Raw genomic sequence first — 19,500 nt, 5'->3', positions numbered from 1 at the left:
CCAAAATGAGCTGGAGTTATCTTGAGGTTCGTGTTGAGAACCTGAATCTCTGTCCACTTGTGGAACGCTTCGACTTTGCTCATCTGGTATTCCTCTAAAAACTCATGAATGGAGTTACCGACTACCCTGCTCTTCTTACGAAGATCAACTTAAGGATACCACAAGCTACCAGGTCCACTCTTTGCACCCAGATACCACCGAACAAAGTATTTGAATTCTGGACCTATCGCAAGATTTCATCGGCTATGTAACTCCGTTCCTGTAGAGGTAGACTTCTTCTTCATCAACAACCTGCGAACATTCAAAATCAGAGGCTAGACATCTCTTTCAACTCAATCAAACATGACACCTTCCACGAACATTCACTCTCTCAAGATTACACGCACACACGCACGCACACAAACGCGCGCGCGCATGCTTGCACAGCACTCACATCTAAAACACGTGAAGTTTAAACCAGTTTGTCATTAGTTATTGTAATTTTCTCTTTTATTTGTTTCTCTAAGTTATTATTATTGTTAATTTATTGTTATTCTTTGTCATAGTTTATTCTTGTCAATAGTTTATTTGGTGTTAAAGTGCAGCTTTTCAATAAGATGAAAAACAATATCAAATAGTTAAATATTAGCACTTAAAATGATAAAAATATATAAAGGGAATTAGGATTTGGATAATTATTTGTTACTATTCTAGAACAGTTTAAGAATTAAAACCGTGAAAAAGGAACTTATCCTCACAACAGATTAGTTCAAAACTATTGCTTATAACTTATAAAATACTATTTAATATTGGAATTATCTTGTTCACTTTTTGCTGGTAAACAGGTCTCAGAACGTCTAGTGTTACTAGTAAAACACATTTAGTGCAACAGGATGTACGCCTGTCTTTAACCGTGTATACGTGAATGTACATAAAATAACTGCCTCTATATGCTTTCCATAAGACTGACAGCTCCTAGGCAATTCAGTTTTCTTCCAAACACCAGTAAACTAAAACTGGAATGTCTTAATTCGGTTTTGAACTAAAACATTAATAGTTTGCACAAAATGTGCAACGTTGTTGCCAGGAATTTTCATACTTCGACATTATTTAAAAAATGAGGGGTTTTTTTGGAGATGATATACTGATGATGAGAACCAGTATTGTCGTCCTGAAGGTCAAAATCCACTTTGGAAGCACTTTATGACTGTCTCACTCCAGCGTCCATTTTCAGAACGTGTCGTCGTCTTCGCTTTCGTCATCCGCTATTATCCATTTCATTGAATTTGAAAATGAAATGTTCTTATTATTTTAAACTTGTCATGATCAGTTCTCTACAAAGAATGTGAACATCCAAAAAATTCTCAACTTTATCCTTGAATTTTATTTGCTATATTGTTATGTATTAAATATATAAAAGTGGAAAGTGGCATTACCTTTTAATAATTTAAAATTTTTATTATAAATATAATTATTATAACTGTAATGAAGGGAAGGTATTTAGAAGTGGCGGGCGTGTCACAGCAGTTCGGCGGCGCGATCGCTCTGTAGTTCGCCGCGTCGCTGCTGCAGCGCTGTGTACCGCGCCTCAGTCGACCGTCGCGTGGCGTACTGACAACGTCCTCGCGCGTCCGACGTCCGCAGCAGTAACTACTGAAACAAACCCTAGTGCGTCCGTGTCAGTTACAAACTTAATCTTGGTGCTAACTGTGCTACTACCAGTACTTGTGTCATGGATTTTCTTATACATTCCTGAGCAGAGTTTTATGCAGCCCGCACCATGGTATGTAACATTTACAAATATCTTTGATAACACCTTTCTGTCGTCTATAAATATAGTTAAAAACCAATTTCAAGATAGTTCTGTAATATTTAGTATTAAGAATAAACATCAAAGTTATAAAAACATATTGTAAACGGGAAATTTATACTATCACCCACCAAAATTGACCTTTTAACTTAAAAAATACGTAACAAAAAATAATCTGGTTATTTCGTTAAAACTTTTCACTCTGTAAAGATTGGTCCGAAATTTCGTTTTGCTGCAATAACAGGTCTTCTAAAAAAATGATGCAAAATGTATCGGAGCTCAGAGAACGAGGGGTGCTGTTGGGGCGGGTCGGGCACCACTTGTTGCACGCGCCCTGCCCGCTCAGCCTGTGTGAATTATTAAACACTCTACCATCGATTTTTGTGTTTCCACAACACTTACCTAGTTTTCAATGTTGTGAGTTTGTCTGTCGGCCTATGAAAGTAGCCTGATGTAAGGTTCATTAACAATACAGATTGGATATCTAATCTGGGGAGTTGTAAGAAGTTCAATCTACCAGGTCGGGATGTTTTGGAATTCAACTTCAAAGTCGCTTTATTCTGTTGTACAAAGTATACAATTTTTTTTATTACAGGTCAAAATAATAATGTAGGATTCGTTAATAAAACAGAATCTATAATTAATGACTCAGATGTAATGTTTCAGTTTGATTTGATTGTAAGCATTAACATATTTAATTTGAGTAATATTTGTCAAAGTTATTGGAATAAAATGAAGAATAAGTACGTTTAAAAACTCAAAATGTTTTAAAAGATTATTTATTTTCTAGAGACTCAATACTTTATTTTAAAATTACTGTAATCTATATCAATAAAATTCACTTAAGCAATATACACATAATAAACTATATACATATATGTTGAATAATAAACCTTTAGATTAGCCTCCAATTATTCAATTTCAATGGTAACTGCGCGCACTTTGACCTTCATCAAGTAAGCATTCAAAATGGCTGCCATTATGGGCTGGTCCGAAGTAACATAGTGAGCGAGGAAATAAAGTGTAATTAAATAAGTTCGATTTGTTTAAAAATGTTAATCATTAGTGATAGTAACTGAAATAGCTAACATGAACATAAGTAAGATTGTCCTTCTTGATTATGATTTCATCAGTCTAAGTCAAAGTTTCGCTAAACAGATTTACAGTTAAAACATAATTAATAATTCTGTGATAGTGTTCTGTAAAGCTCTGGAAAAAACTGGTGACAAACTTGTAATGAATAAAGTATGACTGTTTACCAACATAACAATTGCGTAATATTTTTCGATGTTTTAGATCACACTGGAGCCAGTAAGTTCGCAGAAAATTCCTAAACCAATAGAAAAAATACTTTTTCTACAAATAAAGTTTTGGACCATTGCCAATCAATGGATAAAAATACTGTAATGGAACTATATCTATTGGTTTGAATCTCAATCATTTTTTATGGTTATTTCTTCATGACATGATGATTTGCCATTTTCATTAAATAAAAAATAATCTGAGTCTGTTTTAAGGACGGTTCCCATTAAATTAATCCCTTTCCTTATGATTTATCTACTACAAACACGTGATTTTAATACAGTTATAAAACAGCGTAAAGCAAAACCACGTTTTTAAAACAGCAAAACACGCTTCAGTTGTATCAGTTGCACGAAAATCCCGTAGGATTAATGGTAAATCCCATAATCCTGTCCAAGCGTCAAAGTACGACTGAACAATCGAAGGCATATTGGTGAGGGTCAGTATATTGAGGATTATACAAAATAATACAACAGGCATATGTTTAATCACAAACACAGGCATATAACCACTTAAAGAGACAGAAATATGTTTGAAAGAATATTCTTCTTATGTACAATTCTGCAATTTTCGTCAGTTTGTTTTAAATATAACTAGAATTAGCCAATAATTTGAGCTTTTGGATTATTGTGTTACGGATTATTAGGTTCTGGATGTTATATTTATATTCATTATGTAGATTTTTAATTGATGTGCACCTTTGGATTTTTTAAATTTATTCACTGATTTTAATGGTGTATTATAACGTATATGTGATAGCCAATATACAGTAGGATAAGGATTAACCAATGACTGATATTATGTAATATTTATAAATTCATGGGATATGTATATATGCACGCCGAAAGCAAAACAAAGGCATGGAGGACCTTCATATGGTTTACCATAGAATGTAGACTCAACAGATTTTCTAATATTTTAATATAGATTTATAAGTTAGCTTAAGAACATGAAAGACTATGTCTATACCATCTTAATCTAATGTTTTCTGATATCAAGTGTAATAGTTCGTCTGAATTAATGTATTTTGTATGATTTCGGACGTGACGTGGTCTTGTAGTTTAGTTTATTTTTGTTGTTGGAATATAGAAGAATTTATAAAAGTATTGCATGTCTTGGCAAAAGCTTTGCTGTCCCACGTTTAGCTTAGCATGTTCCTCACATTCATTTAGAACATTTGAACATTTTTTTCTGCTGAGCTCATGAACCCCTTTGTTCATGTCTCAAAATATTTATGTTAATCTTTTCGTAAAATGTTTTTCGCTTGCTATTTTTATTTTATAAGTTAAGGAAAAGTCTAAAATGTATTTGCACAAGCTCGAAAAGAATTTGTATTACTTCACAGTTCAAGGGTAAACTGGCCATAATATGTGATGTGCTTCCTTCTGATTATCCCTTTATAAAGTTCTGTATGTAACATTAGGCAAATTATACAATTGCAAAATGAATGTATGGAGATAGATATTGAGAAAAACATTGAAATTAGTGAGCTATAGTCAAATTATACATATCTTATATAACAAATTACTGACTTTAATGGCTTATGTAATACTGAATTATTACAAAAAATTTGAAATAGTCACATGAGCTTAGCTTGAGCTTCTAATCAAAATACAAACATAGCTTTTGAAACGTATAATATATAAGTTATATATTTAAGTATGAAATATACAGCTATTGGTGTTTAAATATGCAGAAACGATAAGGGCATTTAATTATTAACTTTAATACCTGAAACCGTGTGATATTTTAATAGCCCCGTGTTTCCAAAATAATAATATAGAAATTTTAATTATTCCTTTAATTTTCTAATTATAATATCCGAATCAAGGTTCCGTCAAAAGAGATACAGTTTTTCATTACGGCGTGTCTTCTGAGAAATTTGAAAAGTTTTCGCTGTGTTTAGATCTTATTAAAATGTTTTATTTATACGTTAATTTAAAAGCTAAAGGTAGAGCGATTTGAAGGAAAATTAAAGATTTTCTTGTAAGTACGGTCACAAAATCAATATTTTTGTTAACGTTGTATTGAAGTGTAGCAGCTTCTATTCTCTTCTATATTTGCTAATGCAAGTATATTCTGCAGATATTTGTGTTCAAGTTAAATATAATAAAACAGTCTGTATAAACTGAACGTGCGTTTTTTATGTCATTGTTATTGTGATTGTACAGTAAACTTAAATAAACTAGGATATTACATAAATATAATTTAAGTTTAATATATAGTCACGATTATCCGGAGAGATACTGAGTAAAACATGATAAAATTCAGTAATTACAAAATGGTGTATTAACTTACAAACAATTTAAATATAATATGTCCTACCATCTGTTTGTCTATAAACGATATGACTTGAAAACGGGTTATACATAAAACTATATATGCGTCTATATATATATATACTTTATTGGTATCCTACTAGTGATCTAAAAGGTTTGCAGAAAAGACGCTCGTGTGCATGTTACTTTTTCATTCAAACAAACGACCCGATCGTTTTCAAGAAGGCCACCTAATGCTAATGCAAAAAAATCATTTAACGATAGTACCTTGATTTTTTGTTTAATTTTGATTAAATAGCAGTAAGAAACAATATAAAGTTATTATTAGGAGTATGCAATATGACAATCTAGCTGTTATACTAAAATACGACATAAAAGTTATCGTGGTAAAAAGGAAATGTGTTATGAAAAGGTTTTACCATCAGGTATTAAGGAAATATATTACAGCGGTCGTAACCAAATATGTCTACAGTTTCATAACTATTAATTATTTTATATTTAAAATTAAAAAAGTTTAATTAGTTTTAATTAGTATACACGTTTATTACAGCCAAGCAAATATTTTATAGATAATACACAACTTTTATATGCTGCAATGTTAGTGGTTTTCAATCTGATACGGCAAAAATTCAATTTGGTGTACCCAAGTAGGCTTCAAAATGAATTAGTTTTATTCGCAAGAAAGCGACCTCAAATACAATAAAGACAAAGGCAGCTTTGATATCGAGCCCGGTGCTGCTACCATAAAAGAAGCAATGAAACTTAAAGACATAAAAGCCGCTCGTAACCTTCAATATATCGAGGCTTCTGCTTTATACCTTTGAAGATATTGGGTGTGCTTTTGTAGACTGGAAGTTGAAGCTGTCCTTGTCAAGTTTACTGAAAGGCATCGGTGTAATGATTGGGTAATCGGTTTATGTTACTGAAGTGATTACAAAGACTACCTCTGAATTTTAGAGACTTTTGGAATATAAGGAAACAATAGGGAAGCCTAATGCTTGTTGTAAGTGTCCGCAATTAATTATGGTTTCATTCTCCTTTTTTGAATGTAAAAACGGTTTAGACATAATACTGTTTGTAATGACTTAATTATTAATTAAGAATTACTGGCTGAGCGTTAGCGAAGCCCATACCTCGACAGGGTGGAAAAAGTTACTGTTTTACTGCCTGTCTGTCTGTCCCCACGATATTTCGAAATTGAACTGATCTATAAACTTGAACGTAGACATGAAGTTTCAAGTTTTATGTGAGCAATTCTGATTTCAATGATGGAGCATGTCATTCCATTGGATTTGGCTGAGCGTTTGAAAATATTTTACATTGCTATTAAGGGTAATTATGAAGGAAACGAAAAATATCAGAATAAGAAAATTGGTAAGCAAATTGAGTATAATAATATGAGGTTTCAACATTTAAAACTTTCAGTCATATGGGTAAAACCAAAAAATTCCAGAGTGGAAAGTCAATATAGGTTTACTTATTAGTCAGAAAATTTGATTTTAGCGCACTCTTCATTTGTAGTACCGTGCTTACCTTACTCAATACTTTATTATTTGAACTCTACCACTATACATAACTTAATGAAAAAATGTATTGCAAGATGTTTTGAAAATAATATATCTGTACATTTATAATTCTACATGAAACTTCATTTCTACATAGTCAAGATTGAGTATGTCTAAACATGAAATTTGGCTTAGCGTTATTGAAGACAACACCCAGGGTGGAGCTGTCACGATTTCTCTTTCGCCTGCCAGTGGGATGGCAAAATGTTTCACCTGTATATAAACAATATTTTTTCCGCAGAATATCTTAACACTTATTCAGCCATAGCTGCCATGCACATGAAAGTGCGCAGAACAAGGCTATATTAAGAGTATAGCTTCGTAAGATTCCTTTGAACCAATTCATAGCATTATTTATGATTCAAAGGCTTTAGACAGAAGCAGAACAGAGTAAAGTATTTGCTTAAGAATTGTTAATAAACATAATTATACATGGAATTGTTATGAAATCGTCTCATTAAATTGATATAATCAAAATGTAGTTATATAATCGAAACATTGATAATTAAACTGTTTTATATTTCGAGCTGGAAATTTAAAGGGCAATCGTTTTCCTCAAATCATCATAAACAAAACAATATAGAGAATGTTAAAGTGCATTTACTCCCAAAAAGTGTTACAATTATTTTAAATGTTTCTATTTAGTTTTTAAAGTGGTTAAGAACATATTTTTGTGAGTTCAATAATTCCGTGTTTGTGAAGTTAAGAATAAACCCTCATGGCCTAATTACCACAACCTATTCTACATACAAAATTGCCCTATTCAGAATATAACGTAACTCCTCTTGAAGTAATCAAGTCAGGCCTTTCTGAAACACTTAAGATTCTGCATGTAAATTACTTCCCTTAGTGACGTTTTACTCTGCGTATTCAATAGCAATATGACATTTATTGTTATCACAAGGTTTAATTGGACATATATGAGTAAGATATAACGTTAAATGTAAGGAATATACTTACTATCAAAACTAGCTTCGTTCTTATAATATATATCATAGTATATATATTTTTATATTTTCTCTAGATAGACTTCTCATTCTAGTAGTAAAGTTTAATCTCCAATTTCTTTTTAATTTTTGAACCATTTCTTGAATTAGTTGAGTCTATGAAGAAAATTATTATGTGTTGTATTACTACTTGCACAAATTTAACCCTTTCTTATTTTTCATCTCTAACCACATGTGAACTACGTAATACAGAATAAAATAATATAACCATACAATTTGTAGCTATGACTAAAAAAACAATCAAAGTAACAGTTGAATATGTACTCGTAAGTAGGTATACTCGTACATGCATTTTTATATGAATAGGTACATTGAATAAAATTATTTTATTTTTATGGAATTGATTTTATAGTTCTGAAGGATTACCTTAAATCGAAATTAAAAAAGATTCTCCAAAATAATTTGCTAATGAATGGCTAACAACAAACACGCTTGGTAACTAAATTGTTCCCACCAATTGCCATCTAACAATCTCCCATCAGTCTATCAAACAATGTCCTCTTCTGACACGAAATAAACCTCATTACTTTAACAATTGTGGTATTTACCACACATGGGAAAAATGGAGGACAATAAAAGCACAGCTCTTAATTCTGACGTTAATAATTTGCCTCTCAACACGTATTTTCTTTTATTACGGTTTAGAATTACTATTATTATCTATTACATCAGATGGCAATATTTTAAACGTTTATTACAACTATACAACAATTATTTGTTAATTTCATATCATAATAATGAGTTATTAACGAGAAAGTTAATCTGGTATGCCGGTGAGATTTAAGTGGTATTCTGTATTGGAAGACAGTACAGAGATGTATGCAATATCCCTTGTCTATAAGGTACTAGTTTCGCAGGTTTTGCACCTGTATGAGCACTTCTTGTTCGTGAATTAAATTTCGACCCCATTTTTAAGTTTTTCTCGTTTTCACGATCCAGGATATAAACTTATAGCCTATATATTTTACTTTGTTCTTAGTATGTTTAGTTTTATAGTTGATTTTGTTTTGTTTTCAGATTAATAAAATATATAACTCATATTACAGAAGCCTAATTCTGTCCCAAGAGAACTAAGGTGCGGTTTTTCAGTCCTAAAATGTATAGTAAAAGTTTTTTTAATTGTTAAAAAAATTAGAGCTGGCGTTGTTAAATTAAATCTAAAGAACGTTTTAGCGAAATTTCATCGAGCACAGTTCTTATCGACTGCTTGAAAGGGAGTTATCGGAGTCAAATTCTAACCGTCTTATGTTTTAGAACATTTTATAAGGTATATTAGTACTTACCTAATCACTGAAATCTATAACCTTAAAAATTATCGTTACTTATTAGAAAATTTACTAACTATAAATGTAATCAAACTGAAAATAATAAACAATATTTACACGGAACAGTTGATTACATTTGACTGGCTCATTCATTTAGAATTTATTCATTCATTCAGAATACAATACAGAATACAACTTTAGAGACCAATATAGGATTATTTCGCCACTTTAAAGACCAGTGGGGCGTATCCCGGACGAATTTTCGAACTAAGCATAGGCTTATATTTATCCCAGGAACTGACAAAGTGTCCATGTAAAATTTCAGCACAATCAGTTGAGTAGTTCACGCGTGAAAAGAAAACAAACAAACAAAGGAACTTTCGCATTTATAATATTATTAGGATGTGGTAACCGTTATTTATGTTCATCCCCGCTTTAATATTGCCATGTTGTTAATACTTTCATAATGTGTTGTAAATGTTAATTATTTATTTTTATAACTGAGTGTCAAAATATAATCTTAGTACTGTTATCTTTATGGAAGGTTTAAACAATTTTCTGTTTATTTAGTAATTTCTAATGTAATCTATTGTTTTATATTTAGAATTTGAGTCACATAACCTCTCTTGAATTGATGGTGCTGTTAATTATTGTGGCCTAACCGCGAATTACATAATCAAGTTGATGGTGAGGTAATGGCGTGCCGACTGATTAGATGCCTTTACTACAATCAGCTCTTCGAGACTTAATTACTATTGATAAAAGGCTGGAGAGTATCATTTGTGTTGGTGGAAATTCAGTTAAAGTAACGTCATACCAAATTAAAATGTATCCTTAACTGGGATTTTGTTGTAAGAACTACTTGTAAACAGATAAATTCATCAAGCAATAACTTCAATTAAAGTGTTAATAGGTTTCTCATTTAATGCACTTCGTACTATGTATTTTAATAGGGCTATTCAATTATATATAATAATTTAGTTTTAAAACGCAGTAAATTATTAAATAGATATTTGCAGTAAAATCTCTTTTTGTTTTAAATATTTTTGTTCCTAGGTTAAACTATGCAATAGCCATTACGAGTCGAGACAATCTATACAAAACATACGAGTTTTTGAATAAAATAATAAAAGACACACCAACACATTTTATTTTGGAACTTGAAGAGTATCTAGGAATTTAACTTTAATATCATACTGTAAAACACAGAATACGTAAAATGCTTTTAAGAAACACATGTTCCTGAAAATATCAATTACCTAGTTGATAAAGCAAAGTAATTTCAATTTTCGTGACATGTGGAAAGTTTAGACCCAGTTATGTGAATTAATTACTAACTTAAGCTATAAAAACATTACTTAGACATTGAGATATTGCGTAATGATTCTGGGCTGAAGAATGCTATTATAATTATCAGCGCTTATAATAATATTGGATTTATCACAAAATGAACTTTTAAATTTAAATTGTGAGTTAGTCCATACATAATTGCATGTTACTTAGTATATCTTTTTGTGATATTAAGAATACTTTCTGTAGTTTCATTTTAAGAAAGTTTACAAATCAATCCAATCTAAACAAACTATCCATATTGATATATATATATATATATATATATATATATATATATATATATATATATATATATCGTATCTTAGAGCAGTTTCAAAAGAAAACTACAATTGTTTAATGTACAATATTTCGTTGTAATTACAACTTTGTCAAGTACACTTGTAAAACATACACAGATTAGAAAAAAAGAAACAAAAGAAGAAACACCTGATAATACAAATTCTAAAAATGTAAATTTTATAGCTTTGAGTTTATAACAATCCTCAAAGCTTTTGTTATGGTGAGTAGCGTGTAAGGCTATTGGTTTTTTTTCGTCTTTGTGATTGATAGAAAAACGGTGACCGGTCATTCTTACCCGGAAAGAATTTGAGGTTTGCCCAATGTACTCCTTGGGACAAAACCTACAGGTTGGCTGGTAAATTGAATTGTTGGAGGTACAGTCCATTTTACCAGCTATTGGATAAATTTTGTTAGTGACGCTACTTTGGAATTGATCGGTCTTATCCATAATTTTGTAAATACCACAACGTGGTTTATTACATGGTTCACAGCAAAAAAATAAATTTACAAAACTTTTTCCAACATGAATTTTGGGCCTTACAAGCATATTCTTCAAATATTTCGGTCTCTTAACTATTCTAGGTAGCCTGGACAATAATTTCTCAGTTAAGGGCGAGTTTATTAAAATTTCATAGCCAATTTTCATAACTCTATTGGTTATGTGCAAATCAGGGAAAAATTTTGTTATAAATTTAGAATCATTTTGGTAGTGATTTGGAATATTTGTAACTTTTTTGGTTGTCTGAGCTGCAGGTTCAAAAGATTTCTAGGGTATCCCCTGTTAGAAAGAGCTTTCGTAAGTTAGCTTTTGTAAATTTTAAGATCTGAAGCGTTTGTACATAAGGATTTGGCTCTAATGAAAAGACTTTTTTGATGGGAATTTTTAACATGATTTGGATGGCAGCTATTGTAATATAGGTAATTCATTTTATTAGTACCCTTAACATGTATTTTGGTTTTAAATATACGATTTTCTAGAAAAACTTCAATATAAATATAATATAATCAATTTATATAAATATATATATATATATATATATATATATATATATATATTTATAATTTATATTTATGTTAATTGATGGTCAAATACTAAAAAAATATAAGTACTTTTATTCTATATAATTTACAAGACGTATTGTATATAGCAACAAAATATTAAATACTGTATTTATCATACACATAACATTCTAACAGTAAAGAAAATATATATTTTGATTTCGTTTAGTCTATTTACATCTCTTAACGTTCGTATTCTTAGACATCAGCTACTCAACCGGTGTTACTAATTCACTATTTAACTAACAGAAGCGAGAAGTAATATGATGAGTGGATCAGTAAATCAGTAATTCAACCCTTTTTCATTTATATTGATTGAATCGGGTCCAATGTTGTTTGCATTTAAACCCAACACTTTATACGTCGGCTCACTCATTGTGTGTATTTAGTAATCACTAGATTTTAGTTCTTTTATAATAAACTCTTTTATGCACATTCTTTTATTTAAAATTTTTCATGTAATATTAAAGTTTTGTTTAAAAGGCTATAAAACATCGCTGAGGCTATTTAGACTTGTTTTATAATATAAAAATGTAAACGCATAAATATTCAACTGCATGTTTTCAATCGTCCTATCTACACTGAAAGATGAACAAATAATTTTAAGTATACGGTCTTTTGGTAGTTTCTAAATATCCAGGATTCTCAGAGATATCATTGGGATCAGTAAGAATATAGTTTCAAATATTTTCCCATTATCATCAAAAATTTTTGGAAGCCACCGTTTAATAATAATACCCGGTTAGTTTTTACTTATTAAAATTGTTTAAAAATAATTAGTTGTAAAAAGCCTTAAACTGTGATCTTCTCTGAAACAGTAAATTATAAAAAATTAACAAATGGAGTTGCATATAAATGTACCTATAATATAAAGGCATAATTTTACACAACAATAACAAGTTTTAAAGTAAATATAACTGGTACATGTACCATAAACTTTATGCAGTGGAAAACTCCTGAAGGAACAATTTTGTACTTCTTCGTATTGTTTGTTGTGACAGTAACATCATTAGGGGAAAATAAGGGAATATTCCTGGCATTACATTACGACACATGAATACCCAATGACATTGTAATAAGGAGATGTTGCAAGTACGAGTACATAGCAATTTGTGTGGACAGACAACGCCCTTAATTATCCTACCAAATACTAATGGATTACTTTATAATGTTAAGTTAAGCATTTGATATTATGTATGATTGTATATTAGTTTATGTACCCAGTACAATAATAAAATTTTTTTAATATCTTCCAAACTACGTCAAAATATATGTAGAATTAAGTTATATACTATCCTAATTCCGAATAAAATATATATTTTGGTAACTGCTTTTTCACAACAGATACGACAGTTTATTATAATACCGCTAAACATAAATAAAACAAGGTAATCGTACGCCGCACCTCATGTCACGTAACATAAGTTTCTGAAGTTTTATCCACACTTTGAAGCAAACAGATAATTTTATTCTAGGATGTATTGTTGTCCGATATGCAGACAAATACCATAGAGAAATTAAATTGATACATCCACTCAGCAGAGAAATATATGGCAGACCACTTAGTTATAGGCTGGAATTATGCTCAGATGAATGCTTTGCTTAGTAAAGAACGGAAATCATTCTTGTTTATATAGAAATCAAGTTTCATACACAATTGAGAGTCTGCACATAATCTTTATCGAGATACTTTGCCACATCACACATTCAGGTGTTTGTTCATTTCTTCAGGTTTCACAGCAGTATTTAAGTAATAATAAAATTTCTGTAGGGACAGGGTGTGTACTGAGTACTACAACGCTATTGCGCACGAAATAAGATCGTGACGTCGACAGTCAACCTATTGTTTTTCTTTTTACTCTGTAAATAATACTAATTTGTAATTTTTCACATGTAACATTCCATATACTTGTACACAGCTTGTTTCAAATATTTATTTATTCTGCAATTAACTAGTCGTCATGAGGTTATTATATTATATAAATTTAAAAACATTTGCTAATGCTAATAAGCCAAACATCACGGAATGACATGCACCAACATCAAAAAGTGTCTAAAAGGTGAATAAAATATTTGCATGTAAAAATACATTTTTAATTATTTTAGTACAAAATTAGTATATGGCGTTGCTCGAGTTTTGAATGTGGGCTAATTATTTATATCGGGTTATGTGAACTTGTCTTGTCCTATTTAATTTCTTATTATGGATTCAAAATATGTTTAGTATTGTTAGACATCTTCTTATGAAATTGTAGCTCGAGTAAACAGATTAGAGCAAGTGTTTCCTTCCACAGAATGATGGGGAGGGGGGTTGTTATCAGTTGTGGGTTACGACAGCCGACCTCTGAGTGACGCCAAGAGTTTTTAGTGACAAAAGAAAACTTTCTAAGGATCCCTTAAGTGGTAAATGGACCTGTCCATTTCAGCCCTTGATTACCACCTTAGGCTATAATATTCTAAGGTTGAAAGTTACTTCAAATATTCCAATGAAAAATTTCTAAAATTAAAAAATATTACTCTTTTTTAGCAAGAAATCCGAAACAGTCACACTTAATCAGGTAGAAAGTTCTATATTATGGATGTAGATGCTGGTAACTGATAACATTAAATTGTATGCACTTTTTTGTATATCTCCTTGCAAAGTGAGAAATGAATAAAACCTTGAGATATTGTAAATGCTTATTATAATAATACCCTTAATTTCAAAAACATACCCCACCAGAATACCAATAAGAATCCTATACACCTGACTATGATGTTAACTTGTCAGGAATCAAGAGCTGATTTGCATTTTGTAAGCACAAAACCTTATTTGTCTTCGATAAACATCGATAATGGAGTTTCCCATATGAAAGCTACAAATGGTCAGTAGCGCTAAGTTTGATGCAGGAAAAAAAATATGTTTTTGAAAGTATAAAAACAATATGTTTTTCCTGACATATATTTCATAGATTGTTACATCTGAATCCTACACTCATGCACGTGGATAAACGTTAAATACGTGTCATATATACACCCTTAAAGTAGAAACTTTGTGTCTTTTTATCCAGTTCTCTGACGATGATAAAAATATTTTAATTTAAGTGTCTTTAGGATTTTAAAGCTAGGAATTATAAAAATCTGAAACTTTTCATGTCGAACACGGCACAGACATATTAATTTTAAATTGTTATTTGGTCTCTTTTATGTAATAAAAATGTTGAAATAATTGAAATCCTATGTGAATGAAAGGCCAAGTACTCTTTAAAGAATTTAAATGTTAATAAATATTTTATTAGTAGCAATAGATTAATTCCGTTTCAAGAAAGTTTGATCAAACGAAATTATTTTCTATTATTTGTTAAGGTTATGTTTATTTTTCATTTGCAACACCTAACATTCCTGAAAGTATTTAGTGTACAAAAACGGATTTAAAGTGATATACAAAATGTCGTAATATACGTAGAGTTCTTAAAAAATAACAAACGTTACCACTAATTTTATGGAGTTAACTAAGAGCTTTTTTATTTCTTCGTGAGCAAATCTGCTTATTGTAATTCCAGTATTAGAGAAACATCGGTCAACGTATAAATTTCCTTTTGTATTATATAACTAAATATATCCTAAAACCTCTCTCTCATATCGTTTCAAATACCTTTGTATGATTGTGAAAACTTGTTAATATTTTAAACTATATCCTTAGTGTTATGTTGTACAAACACTGAAAGCTGAAGTGTTGTTTCAGCCCTCATTATAAACTGCAGCAACAACACAATAGAAATGCAAAAACAATGCCAGGATTCATTATCTCAGCTGTCTGTAAACATACCTCCTATTTGCCTTGTCGTCTTTATTATCCTTAAACGTGTGAATCGAAGTTTCTTTGTAAAAAGATGGGGATCAACTATGAGCTTTAATAACGAAGTAGTTAAAATACAGAGATGTTAAACAGTGTAATCCATTAATTGTATTATTAGGTAAATGATATAATACATTAACAATGCTAAATACAGGCAAGAGGATAAGTTTCTTACAAAACAAACTATTGTTATGAGTTAATCATTAGATTTTATTTACGCTTTGTAACAAACAAATTGATCTATTGTAATAAGTTTTATACAAGGATTATACAAGATTTTATACAAGTTTTATATTAAGGATGGCAACAAGAAAAGGGTTCATGTTCCCTGTTCATTTTTGGAATCGTAAGTTATCTATTCTTATTAATTGAATCCTTTAATTAAGAAACCACAAATTCACTACAGAAACAGCAACTTCAACTTATGAACAGATTCAAGAAATTATTGCGTTAGGTTGTTAAAAATAAAAATGTGCAGGTAAATCAACTCGGAATTTCGATCTGAGTTATATATAAAGGAGGTTCAAAGTTTGGCTGAATTGGCATTAGTTACCTGAACTGATTTTTCTTAAACTGCAATAAATATGGCGCTGTAGGTAAAATAGCCAACCGGAAGAACGCTACACCTTGTAGAGCGGAGCGGTTTTAATAAACTCGTCTAGTGTGATATAATATAGCCCTAAGTAGAGAAATGTGTCAAATCTTAGTAGCTAGACGGAGGATAAAGCAAAGTTTAATCAATTTTGGTTCCAACAATAGTAGCAATAATTAAACATTTGAGCTTAAATGTGAGTTTGAAAATTTCCAATTTAAAAAACCAAGTCAAAAAAGCTAAACTAAAATTTACATATATATTAAAACCCTGAATTTAATTCAACTTCTTTTTATATATAATCATTTTAAAACTTTATATAAATAGCCGTGCTAAACCAAATCTTGAAATATATTAACTTCTTACCGTAAATATGCACATTTTGTGCATTCCCTTTGTTCTGCGTTTAAGGTAACTTAAGTACAGTCTTCAGGATAGTATTTATGAAAGGATTATTGGAATTTCGTTCCGAATGTTTGTTGTTTGTCTTAACACGAATAGCAAATTCCTAATGAATTTTCTTAGAATTCGTAAACACTATCTATTTTTGACAGGATTAGTCCAAGTTCGCTTTAAATTATTTAGTCGATAAATTCTTTCCAATTCGTTAGAAATCTTGTTCGACCTAATCACATACACCTACGCGTAGCATATACACACATACAGGTTGAAAAGGTCTGTGTTTAGTCTGACCAGACTCGCAGGCTGAGTGCGGACAGATGGTTGCCTTCCTAAGGACTTAAGCAGGAATGAGGGGAATTCTCCAGCAGTGGTAAATTCTACCGTGTCCGAACTAACGGAAGGCACTTAATCTGACGTTATAACAGTCCGGAAACGTGACAATGTACATTATCATTCATAGGTCAATATCATTCATACATTTATAGCAATATGATGTATCTTTATAAACGGTTATGTATTTAAAACGTTATTCATACTTTCAAGCAAATCTGACAACTAAAAAGAGTGATAGCCGTCTAGAAAGATAAATATGTACCCTATTAAATAACTAAAGTAACTCTCGTAATTCGCTAGAACTATGTTATTGGACAATACGTATTAAATATTATGATTGGGCATATTGGATTATTAATCTCAAAAAGAGATTCTGTATACTAAATTTAACACCATATAATTAGGTATTAAACAAGATTAAAACTGTCTAGGAATAAGTTAGTACTATAACAATTTATGGTGTTTGTATCTTTGGACGTGTTTAAATCATTCGTTTGTTAGATACATAAGTATGAATCGTAAATACTACGGACATGTATGAAAGCTTCGTTACATCCAAGCTAGATAAGTGACCTCATGGCCACACATCCACTACCATTGACCTTGATATTTTGCCTAATTGTCATAACAAATTTTAATTTCATAGCTCAATTCTTTCTCATTACCAACTTCTTGACTGACAGGCTTAGCTAACGATTAGTCTATTACAAACTGTTACGCGAATACATAGAGTACTAAGTATCTAAATACTGTAATTTGAAGGAAATTAACTGCAATGCCAATAAAATAAGTTTTCCAAGAAATATTCATAAACGAATAGATTTTTAAAGTTAATTTAAATTGGAATTAAACTCTTAAAATTTAATAACATTTACTTAATAGTAAAATAGAATATGTCAAGAAAAATGCTCATGAATTATTACAAGCAAAGAAATAGGATTAAAAAAGAGGTTAACTATTTGTAGTAAAATACCATATGCAAATTATTCAAACATTATTTTAAAGTCCTAAATGTGTTATTAGATTGATAAGAAATGGTGTAAAGCGTATTATATTCACAGGGACAAAAGTGATATTGCATAACAATGCAAAACAGATAAGTGACCTAAGAAGGAATTATAATTCAAACTATTTGAATAAGAGCATTCTGGAATTTTTTTATTGAGTTTAAAATCCTCAGCAATTCGCTTAATGAATTAGTAATTGCATTACCAGCGCGTATTTCTCGAGTGCAAATATGCGACAACTGGACGACAGCACTGGCTGTGCATGCGCGTAGAATAGAATAGAGAGACGTCCCATCTCATGTCTCTCTATTCTAAACAAGGCCCTATAAAATATTAACTGTTATTTATTTGCAGTAACGCAGTTTTATAACTTTACAGTTGAGGAAATAAGAAATATACGTGGCAAATTATCTCTGTTCTGAAGACGAGCTTAGTAATATATATATATATATATATATATATATATATATATATATATATATGTATGTATGTATGTATGTATGTAAATTGAACATCTGAGACCAATCAAGCTCTAATATATTTAAAAAAATATATAGGGATCTGACTAAAACTTTTAAAAAGATAAAACATCTTTATATTTAGGATTATATCAGGATAATAAGATATTTTGGAAGTATCCGTTTTTGTGGTAAAACAGTGTATATATATATATATATATATATATATATATATATATATATATATATATACATTGCTTATGTTTAGCAACGTTATCTACAAACAAAGAAAACTAAAATATAATTCGTAAATCTTAACTAGAGGTAAAATTAACTTTGCGTATGGTTTATTTTTAATCAACTGAAATATATCATAACCGGGGAAATAAAAATAACTTTCACCGAATACTTATTTAAACCAGTGAATATAACAGTCATATTTTTATGAAGTTTACCTAGTATCTCTTTCGGTTAAAGGTGTTCAGGTCGCTCCTTTTTTGTAACGGTCCATTAGGTGATTGTATCTTAATGATAAGTCTATATACGTAATAAGGGAATTCTGAGATTACTTAAAATCACAAGTATACTTGAAATATTATACTTCTTCAAATCTTACGACATAATAACATAATATATAACATATATATTATATATATATATTATAAATATATATTACATAATATATATATTATAAATGTTTTGGTTTCTGGAGGCCATCTAACCAATAAATAAATTTATTACATCAAATTGTAACTGACTATTTTCTTTTAATCGAAGTAAAAACGACTATGCGACAAGCTTGAAGACGCTTTTGTTAAACGAGTGCTTTGTATTCACACCACCAGTAAAAATGGTGGTAATGGCGCCGCGGGGTAGGGGTAATCTTGGCTGGGTAGGGGCGGAAGTTTCACTTAAAACGGACTGGATATTTTACTCAACAACGCATATTTATTTGACGTCACTTACAGTTTC

General features: G+C 30.3%; 1 protein-coding gene across 2 annotated transcripts in view; it reads left to right on the top strand.

Annotated features, from left to right (window-relative positions):
• The first annotated feature begins 1,583 nt into the window (after positions 1 to 1,583).
• LOC124359294 (5-hydroxytryptamine receptor 1) overlaps positions 1,584 to 19,500 on the top strand; it is a 411,266-nt gene continuing 393,349 nt past the window's right edge. For both annotated transcript variants that reach the window (XM_046811921.1, XM_046811919.1), the window contains exon 1: positions 1,584 to 1,762. The gene's annotated coding sequence lies outside the window, so the exon portion shown is untranslated. The remainder of the gene's footprint in view (positions 1,763 to 19,500) is intronic.

The sequence above is a fragment of the Homalodisca vitripennis genome, chromosome 4 (genome assembly GCF_021130785.1).
Source record: "Homalodisca vitripennis isolate AUS2020 chromosome 4, UT_GWSS_2.1, whole genome shotgun sequence".
NCBI lineage: Eukaryota > Metazoa > Arthropoda > Insecta > Hemiptera > Cicadellidae > Homalodisca > Homalodisca vitripennis.
The sequence above is the reverse complement of the archived record's forward strand: the minus strand, read 5'-3'. Positions and strand labels throughout refer to the sequence as shown.